Source organism: Ursus arctos, unplaced genomic scaffold (assembly GCF_023065955.2).
Source record: "Ursus arctos isolate Adak ecotype North America unplaced genomic scaffold, UrsArc2.0 scaffold_15, whole genome shotgun sequence".
Taxonomy (NCBI): domain Eukaryota; kingdom Metazoa; phylum Chordata; class Mammalia; order Carnivora; family Ursidae; genus Ursus; species Ursus arctos.
In genome coordinates, this window is record NW_026622819.1 from 3,987,671 (window position 1) to 3,995,442 (window position 7,772).

A 7,772-nucleotide genomic window follows, 5' to 3' on the forward strand; every position below is an offset into this window, starting at 1 on the left:
GAGCTCTATCCTAGGGGCTGCAAAGGCGTGTATCAATGACCTGATGGGTTTCAAGGTCTTCGAAGAGAATGAGGTCCTTCTTAGGCTCTGAGTTAGAGAGATGATCCCTCTAGAATGTCCCCTAAATAATTTTTTGACCTGTTTTCCAAGTTTTCACCACGGTGATTTTGGAACCTGAACTCACCTTAATATTTTTTGCCTGTTTTAGATCCAACTGAGTCAAAGATGTAGAAAAACCACAACCGCCATTCTGGTTCCATGTGGCTCCCTCTGGAAGGTTCTAGACCCCCTCATTTGCTCAGTAGCAGGGTCCTTTCTGCTCTGCCTTCCCTCATAGGCCCTTCCGTGGACAGCCTGGCCCCATCCATGCGCTCCCTGCTTGTCCTCATCCTTAGACTCTTTCATATTCCAGGAGCTTCTTTTCAGCTGGCCTCTGCCTGAGTCTGTTCAGGCTGCCATGCCAGAATACCACAGATTGGGAACTCCACGATCAAAATCCAGACGGATTCCGTGTCTGCTGAGCGCTCTCCTGCTGGCCGGCAGACAGCCTCCTCCTCACTGGGCCCCCCCAGATTGGAGAGAGGGCTCTGGTTTCAGGGTATCAACCACACCTCGGGGCCCCACCCTCAGGATCTCATTTTCCCCTAATCACCTCCCAAAGGCCCCACCCCCAATGCTATTGCATTAAGGATTAGAACTTTACTATGAGAATTTGGGCGGGGGGCACAGCATTCACTGCACAGCAACCCCTGGGATCATCTCCCCTGGGTGTCCTGGTAGAACCACCACTCCTCTTGCCCAGATGGGAGCACAGGGCCTCTGCCCCGCCCCACAGAGCTCCCCTGCCGGCTCCACACCTTGACCATCCCTTCTTCCCACTCTAGCCACTCTGGGGTGCATTCAAGGGGTCCCCAAACACACTCCCTCCTTCTCGTTCTCACCAGAACACATTAACCTTCAGCCTGAGTATCCTGAGTTCGTCTCAGGCTGACCTCAGAAGCAGCGCATTTAACAGAGGGAGTGGTTTTCAGGAGAACAGACCCCTCGCATCAGTAGAGGCGTTTTTGGCCAAAACAAAACGGCAGAAAGTGTCTTCTTGCCTAACACAACTCTCCTAAATGGGCAAAAAAAAGTACAGAATGGAAGAACAAAGCTGTTTTCCAAATAGATCCAGACTTTCTGGCAAGTTGGTTTGGTGGGGGAGGGGATCATTGTGCAGATAGGAAATGGGTCTATTTGAATCGTGTTTCTTTATGAGTGAAATTGCAAATATAAAAGCGGCTAACACGTACTGAGCAGGTCATAAAGATCCTGCGAAAGGAAGTGGAATCGCCCAAGTTACAGGTCTGTGCACAACGCATCCATGGAAGAAGAAGGGAGTGGGAGGACGTGAGCGCGGAAAGCCAGGTCCTTCTGTAAAGTAGACACGTGACAAACCTGGAAGGCTCTGTAGCTGTGAAGCCCTATATAGCATGGGGCCCGGCTCTGACAGTGGTCACGGCTCAGCGCTGATGACTTACACTCGGAAAAGTCATCTTTCTCTAGACATCTCATCTCCTTAAGTCACCTCGCAGTTGCTGTCTTCTGACAAAGGAAAACACAACTAACGTTTGGAGGGAACTTCCGTTTCTCCTTCTCAACCATAATGTCTGACTGACCAGGCCTCAGGGAACAGCAGGCATGGCCAGGAGACACCGGATAAGCACCCTTCTTCACGTAGGACTCTAAGAAAACCTGCTTCCCTGGTATTTGCCCTCAGCCGCTGTGTGCCAGGAACCGCCATCCCGGAGGCCATACTTTGGTTTGGATGCCAGAAGATGTTCTCTGTGGATGCCCCCAGATCACAGAGCTCAGGGGTATGTGCGCACGCATCCCGACCCCCCCCCCCCCCAGGGATCAGCAATCTGTCCTCAGTGCCAGGACCACAAATCTTGTGGCTTCTAGGCTCACAATGCCCAAGAGACTTTTCACCCCAGGAATGGCCTCATTCCTCGTTCTCTCTGCTTTCCTCTTTCAGCCAGTTCTACCCATCCTAAGACATTTGAGGCGGTCAAGCTTTCAAATATCTGGTAGCACCATGAGATGAGACATGGTTGCCCCCAGAATCACAAAGTCTAAAAATACCAGATGTTCAGTAAGTGTGTAGGTCCATTCCTTCAATCCAGTTCATCAGTAACCGTGTGGGCTCCCACTGTGGCAGCACATGGATTGTCTTTTGAAGAACTAGTGTAAGTCTGTGATCCACCCCCATCCCAAGCCGCTTTCCAGTTATTGCGGAAATCAGTTTCTCAGATGTGAAGCAGTGAGCATCTCACATGGGCACGTATACGAATAAAACTGTGGTGTGGGCTTGGGTTTGGGTGAGGGCGGGAAGAGGAGCCGCTTGGCACGTTGGGTGGAACATGCCAGGCTCTGGAGGAAAAGGACAAAGGCTTTCCAGGCTGATGCCACAAGAGAAGCAAAAGGAGCTAAATGTCAGAAGTGCGTGGAACCATGTGAATCATGCACTTGGGCTCCATGCACAGCTGGAAGCAGGAGGAGATGCCGGGTCGGAAAGGCACCTCTCTCGCCGGTCCTGTGTGGCTGGAGGCAGGACTGGAAGCAGCTCCAGGACAAGCTGAGACATCATCAGCTGCTGAACTGGGGCTGACGGCTCAGGAAGCTGAGTCATGTGACTTGAGATGGACAGGGAGACCAAAACCAGGGGTCCCTCCTCAATGACGTGGCAAAGGACTGAGGAAGGAATGGATCACCAGCAAGAGAGCTAAGGAGTAAATTTCTGGAAGTAGAGAACCGGCTGAGGACAGGATGAACCACCAACTACCTGAACACCTGGGAAAATGCTGCCCGAGGAGCGAGTCCTCGTCACAGAGGACCGAGGGCCTCGCTGGCCTGAGGGAAGTGTGACCCCTTTTCTCCAGGAGTCCTAATTCTCCTGCGTTGATTAAGTGACTGATGGTTTCTCAACAAGTATTAAATGAAATTTCCAGGATTTTTTTCTAAGATGATGATGAGTTTTCCTTGAGGAGGGAGGGTTTCCCCAAGTAGGCACCCCTACGTTCTGGGAGGATAATTTTGACCCGTAAATGGTGGTTCTGCCCATTGTGGAATGGTGAGCACCCTTATCCCACAGAATGCCAGCAATGCCCTCCATCAACTGTGACAAACTAGGACACACCATGCACTCCCAGTGCTCTCCCAGGGAGAACCCCCACCAGGTCATGCTAAGGGATCTTTGCTGACATAAATTGGCCTAAGCTCAGGTGCCCATTTCCAGCCCGAGTGGCTTAGTTGGCATCTGTTCTGAGACAAAGGTGAGAGAAGAACAGGAATATAAATAAGTAATTACCCTTCAGTAATGGAAGCACATAAAACATCACATCCGGAAGCTGCTGGGTGTACAGAGTAGGACTGGGAGGACTTCATCCTAACAGGGGAGATGGGAATTGAGTCCTAAAGGGGAGACCAGAGCATTTCAGGAGTGGTGCAGCATGCAGGAAGGCACAGGGTCCTGGAACATGTGTTCGTTTACAATGAACACACAAGAATGTTTAAACACTCAGCAGTTGTATCTATTTTCAGATCATTTTGAACATGACAATTAAAATCAATGAAAATTTTAAGAGATACTGTTCAGTGAAAACCACCCTGAAATGACTCCAACGGGATTCTGAAATAAGAAAAAAAAAGTCAGAAAATAAATTTCAATTTTTTTTTTAGATTTTTATTTATTTATTCAACAGAGATAGAGACAGCCAGCGAGAGAGGGAACACAAGCACGGGGAGTGGGAGAGGAAGAAGCAGGCTCATAGCAGAGGAGCCTGATGTGGGGCTCGATCCCATAATGCCAGGATCACACCCTGAGCCGAAGGCAGACGCTTAACTGCTGTGCCACCCAGGCGCCCCTCAATTTTTATTTATAGTAAAATTTCAACCAAGGCAATTCAATGGGGAAAGAACGGTCTTCTCAACAAATGGTTCTGGGTTAAGTGGATATCCACGTGTGAAAGAATGATGGTGGACCCCTACCTCACACCATATGTAAAAATTGACTCAAAGTGGATCAATCACCTAAATAAAAGAGCTAAAACTACAGAACTGTTAGAAGATGTTAATCTGCCTGATCTTGGCTTTGGTGATAGTTTCTTGGATACGGCACAAAAAGCACAAGCAACCAAAGGAAAAAATAGACAGATTGCATGTCAGCAAAATGACAAAACATTCATCTCAAAGGACATTGTCAAGAAAGTGGAAAGACAACCTAAAGAATGGAAGAAAATATTTTCAATTCATATATTGATACTGGCCTAATATTCAGAATATATCAAGAACTCTTAACTAGTTAACAATAAAAAAACAAATCACCCAAGTTAAAAATTGGCGAAGGATTTGAATAGAATCCAAAGAAAGTATACAAATGGCCAATAAGCACATAAAAATATATTAATCATCAGTAGTCATTAGGGAAATGAACAGTACAACTGCACGAGATAGTACTTCACACTCTCTGGTTGACTATGAACACACACACACACGCACACGCACGCACACACAAACGTGTTGGTGAGGGTGTGGAGAAATTGGTACCCTTGCTGGAGGGAATGTCAAGTGTTGCAGCCAGTGTGAAAACAATTTGGAGATTGTTCAACAGATTAAACACAGAATTTTCATAGAATCTGGGAACTCCACCTCTAGGTATATATCCAAGAGAACCGAAAACTTGGTTACGTAAAAACGTGTACAGCATTGTTCATGGTGGCCAAGCCCAGCCTGGAAAGTCACCTACACAATAGACTTTGTGAGAGTCAATGTTAGTTCTCTATCCTCATGGAAGCTTCTGGTAAGAGCCTAATAATCATCACTCTCTTAAGAAGTCAAGGAAGTCCCAGTTTTGCCAGGAGCCCACCCAGCTCCACTTGCCATGGCCTCTGGCCACCATGTTTGAGGCTGCCCTGGCATGGATCTCAGCAGCAGGACAAGGTCTCACACAGCCTGGGGTGGGGCTGTGCACCCAGGGCCCCTCCTTGATCTGGCAAACCCAGGACCTGGAGGAAACTGGTCCAGACTGACTTCTGTCAGTCTCTTCCCAGAGTAGAGTTTAGAACTCAAAGGCAAACCCACTAACCTGTGGATTTCTTTTCTTCTCAAAGATACTAAACCATTTCTAGGGCAGAGCCTCCTTTTGTTTTAAAGACAGCATTTTATGATCGATCCCAAATTGTCCCACTGAGTCTCTAAATAGCCCAAATTCATGAAAGAGTTTTCATTCTGCCTCTTTGATTTGTATTAATACAATTTGTGGTTCAGTTGATTAAGCCGGACAGCTTCATCACGGGGCCTCCCTCCCTCCTAAGGATTTGAGGCCAAAAGAAAAATGCGTGGGTCTCCAGAGAGCCAGATCCTTGGCCAGGGAGGTGAGGATCTCCAAGGCAAATAACTGAGGAAAGCCATTCATCAAGCAATCCCTTTATGGAAAATTTATTGGGATGTGGCATTGCAAGGAGATTGTAATTAGTGACGGGGGACCCCGGGAAAGCTGAGTGTGAACACGAGCACACTTTTCCAAGACCCCCCACCACCTCCCACCCCTCTGGGCCCCGACGGGCCTCCCTGTTTGTGGAAGCCTCCGTACACATGCTTCCTGTTCACATTACTCATCAACCCACCATCACGTAACTGTCCCTCACGCCCCCAGACGGCTAACAGAGCCCCTCGCCTCTCTTCTTCTCGTAATGGGTTCTGTTGGGTTTATCTTCAAGTATCTGAAGAATTGATTGCAGATGAAACTGTGTGGCCTGGACCGCTTCCCCGGGATTCTTTCCTGTGGCCTGCATGGGGGTTCCTCAGACCCCGATGCCCACGAGGGGTCTGGCACGGTGCTCACAGACACCTCCGTCCTTGATCAGCATTTTCGGCCCTTCAAACTGCCCAGGGAGTTGATTTTGAGGAAAGCTAGCCATTCTGCGGAACTGAAACCTGAATTTGACATCCCAGAGCAAATTCAGGAATGAACGGACCACTGAGTCACTCTGCGAGCAAGGACCCTGGGAGTGAAAGGAATGGCGTAGGCCCCCAGACACCTGCCCACAGTACCTGCCTTCATAAGACGAGGCAATCGTGACCTGCTAATGGAAGCCATTTGTAGTGAGGAAGGGTGCAGGGGGAAGGGGGAGCGTCCCCTCCTGGGTGAAGCTCCCCTGTTTCCTACCCCATTGGTCAGAGGCTGTGGCTGAGCACTAGTGGGTCCAGGACCGCGCCCTGGGGCTGGAACCGGAGCTCACGGCTGGGCCTTAAGCTTCAGGCTGGGAGAGCTGGGCTCGCCCACCTGCCTCTGCACCCTGCCTCGCTGAATTACTCATCCACTGAGCCCCTGGAGGGCGCTGGACGGTCCACCTGAGCCATACACCCCCACCGTCACCACGATACCCCCCAAAATGTCTATATGTTGTTGGGCTGAAATGTTTGGTGATCCAAAGCTCTGGTCTTTAAATAAAGCTCCCCCTGCCTTTTTTACCAATAACTTATGCATGCACTATGCCTTCTTTTTCTCTGCTTTTTTAAAAAATAAGACATAATTCACATACCATAAAATTCACCCCTTTAAAGAGTACAATTTGGTAGTTTTTCGTCTATTCACAAAGCCATGCAACCAGCACCACCTCCCACCTCCAGAACATTCTCACCATCTCAAAAAGAAACTCTGTGCTGTCTGCAGGTGCTTAGCCCCTGGCAGTCCCCAATTTATGTTCTGTCTCTGTGACTGTGGCTACTCTGGACTTTCCTTCTTTACTGTTGTATTTATCTATTTCTTTGTATTTTGGGTGTAAGGACAAGTCCCTTCTCAGGTCTGTGATTTGCAAATATGTTCTCCTACTCTGTGGGTTGTCTTATCACTTCTTCAAGAGTGTTTTTCTTGAGAACAAGTTACTTTTGATAAAATCCATTGTATCTATTTTTTTCTTTTGTTTTTGCTTTTGGTGTCGTATTTCAGAAATGGATGTCTCATCCAAGGTCATAGAGATTTAGGTCTATGTTTTCTTCCAAGGGTTTAATCCTTTTTTTGTTTTTGATGAATTCAGTGACGATCTACACTTTTCAAGGAGGACCAGTGAGGGGACGAAAAGCATTACAGAGAAAATGAATCCGTTCATTGTACTGTTTCCTAAGTAACCCTAAGAGCTGAACGCCTGGTGCGGTCGAGAAGACCAGTACTTGAGACAACACGGCCGAGGTTTCACCATGTATTTTAGGGAGACCCCGCTCGCTCCTGCAGTGTCCGGTCCTGACACACCGCTGAGGTTCTCACCGTCTGCGTTTCGTGCCATTCGGTTGAGCCGGTTCACGGCCCGGCGGGTGGACGCCCCAGCCTTTTGATGACACCTGTCTTTCTCTAGCCAGGATTCTGCAGATGAACGTCCCCTTCTTGTCCCCTTTCCAGCGGCGTCACCGGCTGCTGCTGCGTCCACTGCAACATGACCCTGGTGACTGGCCCGTCTCCAGCGTGTGGCTGGACCATGGCATCCGGTGCACACCTCTCGGGTCAAAGCAGACTGTAGCTGTCATTTCCGTGTTGCATATTATTCTACGAACTTGAAACCTCTTAGGAAAGGAATCAGTCTCTTTTAAGGGCCCCTGAAATCGCTCCATCCACACCTCAGCCCCTCAAGGCCCCTTATTCCAAATGTTAGCCGCACAATCTGCAAACTGGTTTGTATCCCGCAGAACAAGAAGCTTACAGGGAAGGTCCGGGCCTGGCTGCAGGCTGCACGCCT